The following is a 4,729-nucleotide window of genomic DNA, read 5'->3' as shown; positions in this document are numbered from 1 at the left end:
TCTGATCGAGCTTATTAAGCTTAATCAAATAGACAGGTAGTCCCTTTCTAACTCCCTTTATTATCCGATATGCTTTGGCCAATTGAATTTTCGGCTTTCCAGCCTCTCCTTGAGTTGTGACCAATTCACCTTTAGAGTTTCGAAAGGAAACTTGACCCTTTCCACAATGAATGTGGGCATCATTAGGTTTAAGCCAATCCATTCCGAGCAAACACTCATAGAAACCTAGGTTCATAACCCTGAATCTGATCGAAGTTGACTTTCCTCCCAGTAAAAATTCCACATTACATTACATTTCATGCCCAATTCAACTTTTAGCCAAGTGACCAAATCACTTTACTTCTTTATCAATATTCACAGTCAAGATAATCATCGATAAAAAGAAGTCTTATTTCATTCATATTGGCATAGCCGTCTCGGAGTACAATATTTCTTGGGAAGATGGAACAAGCGGATACATTAATTTGGGGAGAATAAGGTTGTGTTACATTCAGCTACGGGAACTGGGTAATAATATGGATTTGGGTCATGGATCTTCAGGAATCGATAGGTCATTGGAAGATTAGGGTATCCTTTCCTTTGATACCCGTTCCTTTCATAACGTCCCAACACCTTGATTCTATCAGCAAGGATTATTCGGGTCACTTCCTCGTACACATACATGTTCAGCTTGACCTTCCGACCTCAGACATGTAGGGTTGTGTTTGCGTGAGCCTCAACAAAGATGAACAGTTTCATGATCTTCAAGTCCTCCAATCACTTGATTCTCTTTAGGTTGGTTCGAAGGTACGCAAATCGGTGGGCAGCTATGTAATAGATTCCTGAATCACCCATCTCCGTTCCACGTACAGAGGCGATGTATTGTAGATGAGGTCTAGGACATTCATCATATCGATCCTCCTCGATAATCTGAGCCATGCATCGCGGTCATAAAAATGACCTGGAACACTAAGAATCTGTTCCACGCTTCACAACTCTGCAAGACATCATCGATAAGTAAGGAAATATTCTTAACATCAACATGTGCTCAACTTATTCTTATTAAGTTTCCTTGTAAAGGTAGATCCTTCATTGGTTCGCTCTGATACCAACTGTAACGTGTCCACCTGTTTGCTGGCAAGACACGTCTTAGCAGCCCATCGGGAAGAGGGTCTAGAAAGTGCCGCCCGGCACTCCCATGGAATGTTAAGGGGTTTGCGATCTAGGTCCTCCTGATTCTACGACGAAGCGGAAGCATTACGGTCATTCCCACTTAGGACCGACCTCAATCAGGATTTTCCTAGTGGTCAAATTCCTAGAATGGCAGCTAGCGTCGAACCCCAGGCGAACTACTTTACGTAGAAATATCAGGATCGAAGCGGATTCATGCTGCACTTGGTTGAAGGAGAATGGGAAACGAGAGGGATGCAAAGCTCGACCTCTCTGCCCATAAGGCATAGTCTCATTCCGTTCCCCTAAAACAACATAAATTGGGATTCTAGTAACCTAGACTCTAGGTCAACGTTCCTTGCTGTTCATTTCCTTCGAGAAAAGTTCCCTACTGTCGATTTCATTTGAGAAAAGTTCCTAGCAAATCGAGACCACCCATCCATAGGACGGACCCATGGCCACATCCACCACACTTTCCTCAGGGTTGCTTTAGTTGTCTAATTACCTACCACATTTAGGTGGACACACATAAAACAACTTCCTTAATTACCCTATTAGTTACCAATTCCTTCACGTAATCTTAGCACTTGACATAGAAAAACAGTGTCAAACAAGTTCCTTTATATCAGTTGATCTTATTTATCTTTGGAATACATCATATAATCCAGCCTGTAGGCTAATCCATAATCCACCCGTAGGCAATCCAGCCCGTAGGCAATCCAGCAATCCACAGGGATTACTAATCCAAGATTCCGCCTGTAGACTAGTATGCGGGCCTCGACATCCAATCCCGAGTCACATCGGCCTCTTTTGTAGGGCTTGGAAGGCAAGGGATTTACGGCCAGAGCCCCCTAGCACCCAATCGTCCTCCTGCTCCAAGTAGCGCCCAACGGAGAGACCTCTCGCGGCGGGTTTGGTCCATGTTCCCGGCGCAGCTAATGACCCCCTTGGTTAGGATGAGGCAGACAGTTGGGGGTAGCTGATGCTACCTCTCCCTCCAGGCCTTCAACCTGAAGTATTAATTATATTTTTTCATCTTTAGTTCTTTGAGAAAAGCAATACAAACAGTGCTCCTAAACTATACAAACACAATCAATCCAGTGGTCGTTTATTTGGCCAACTGCTAAGGTGTGAATCCATCTCTTCGAATGCATCTAGCCATTCGATCCGGGATCAATTTCGGCTTGGCAAGATCCCCAAGGGTTTGTTTGTTTACCCTTTTATCCTTGGGTTAGGGTCATAACCTGTCAACCCAAATTAACCAACACCTTAGGTAAGATAGTAAATCCTGGCGACCATGTTGCTCTGACTTGATTGATCCTTTGCTTACTAGGCAATACATATCTTCTCTTAACTTGGCAAATCAGCCCAAGAAGGGTGATGTAGCAGGATGTCTACTCACACTCTTGCAAGTTAGACTTGCGCTAGAACTTGCCAACCTTGTTCTAAGGAGTGGCAACTCTACGTTGTGATTTAACACAAAACCATGTGATATTGCAATCTTGTTGCATAGGAGTCGCATCTCACTCATGGGATCATTTCACCCATCAAACAGCATTTCTTGGTCAAGGAATTTGTTTAGTCAATATGTAGGATTTGGGGTGTCTTCTTACCCAACCCAATGCTAACCTTGCTAGGCCAATAACATTTGGGCCTAGGGTTTCTAGGCTCAATCCGAATTTTAGTGTTAGGTTGTTGGATCCTTAGGGTAAAAACCCTAGATTGTTAGTGTGTGGGCATCCAATTAACCCAAACATTCCGTGAATGTGGGTAGGACCTTTGGGTTTGAATTTCTAACGTGCTAAGCCCTAGCTAGCACTTGAGGTGTACTTCATCGTATCGACTAGCTATGCTTTTACGAATTCCTTGAGGGTTATACCCTTACAAGTGATCTAACCAAATCGGCCTACTTGTCTTGCGACAAGAATGATCTCTTCTTAGAGATGCTAAACTTGTTCTAAAGGTGTAAATAAATAGATTCACGATGAAGCGTTCCATGTAAGTATGCAAATCATAGACTTTACCTTCAATGAACTATATGGCTTGCAATTGACCATTTTCTTTCCTTGCTAGGATCATAATGATTGACAACTTGGGAAATAACTTGCATAAATTTTACATAGATTTACATCAAGAGTTTTACCTACAACCTTTTGTTTAATGCAACCGAATTTTAGGCTTTGATATGACATGCAACCTTTTCTAGATGCAACTTCGTTAAATGAAGTTCATGCAAGACGAATATTATAAGACTAATGTTGACTTAATCCATTCGCATACAACATGCAAGTCCATGGTTTCAATTCCATGCTATGTAATTTTTCGGACAACATCTAACGGATGTTAACGATTTTTCCTCGTGCGAATCACAACAAGGAAGTTATTGCCTAAATGCAAAATACGCTTATTCTTTCTGTGGCCAAATCAAAGATGCATTTACACAATTTCATCTTTTAACCCTAAGCAATATGTGATTAGGAATTTCAACTTGGAAATTTAAGCAACCCAATTTCACGTCATGCACTAACTCTAGTAAATCGTTTAGGTAGACAATTTCCCAAATGCATTTTAACTAGGCTACGTGAATTAGAAACATGCTAAAATAAATTCTTCCATAAAATTTATCATGCTTAATGCATTTTTTTTCGTGGAATTAAACTCGTAGAACCTGGGCTTGAGGACTTGTGGCAATGTCCACGTGTAAGCTTGGGTTTGAGGCTTCCGCGGGTGCGCCTTGCGTCTTTGGCTTTGGAGCCATCGTTGATGTTGTGGAATTGGGACTACGCGGTTTGTCCTTGCCTCTGTGCGATTTTTGAATTCCTCCAAGCTTGGGAAAAGCAACCTCAAGTCTGCCTACTTCCCCTTTGCACAAGACTTTAGGCTTATGAGCCCGGTTTCTAAAACCGGGGAGGCTCGTGGAAACGGGCCTTATAGGAGCCCAACCTTAGAAGCTTCTCAGAAGCTTTTGCCTTTTACAGAAAGCGTGGAGGGGGTAATGATTGAAGGGGGAAAATTAACGACAAGAGGGGGGGGGGAGTTTATGATGATAAGGCGGAGGTATGGGCAGCGGCCTGACGGACTGCGGGCGTAGCAAGGCGGCGATTTGGCTGTAGCACGGCATCAGCATGGCGCCTTTGTTTCTTCTCTCCTTCTTTGTTTGTCAACAGCATGGCAGCCTCTGGCTCCTTCCTCCTCTGATCGTGCCTCCCCCCAAGGCTAAGGGGAGATTATATAGAGTGAAAAAGGGGGGGGGGGGGGGGGGGAAGATCCACGATGTGGAGGCTTTCGGGCCTCCCCTCCCTCATGCATCCACACCACACTCCTCCTTAACTCACTCCTCCACACACTCCGTCTCCCCCTGCCATGCATCAGCCGAGGGGAGGGGTAGTTGATAAAAAATTTTGCACTACTTTAATCATTTATCCCTTTGCCTTTATGTAAGGGGTGTTTCTTGTTCGGCTTGCAGTTTTTAAGCCTCGGCCTCATTTGCACAATGCCGATGAGCTCATTATTGCGCGTGCGGGGTGAGGACTTTGTCACTATCATTATTCCGTTGTGGGAGATGACTTTGCATGGCTTT

This window comes from Lygodium microphyllum, chromosome 8 (assembly GCF_053477565.2).
Source record: "Lygodium microphyllum isolate KBCC chromosome 8, Lygodium_microphyllum_v1.1.10, whole genome shotgun sequence".
In the NCBI taxonomy this organism is placed as follows: Eukaryota; Viridiplantae; Streptophyta; class Polypodiopsida; order Schizaeales; family Lygodiaceae; genus Lygodium; species Lygodium microphyllum.
The sequence above is the reverse complement of the archived record's forward strand: the minus strand, read 5'-3'. Positions refer to the sequence as shown.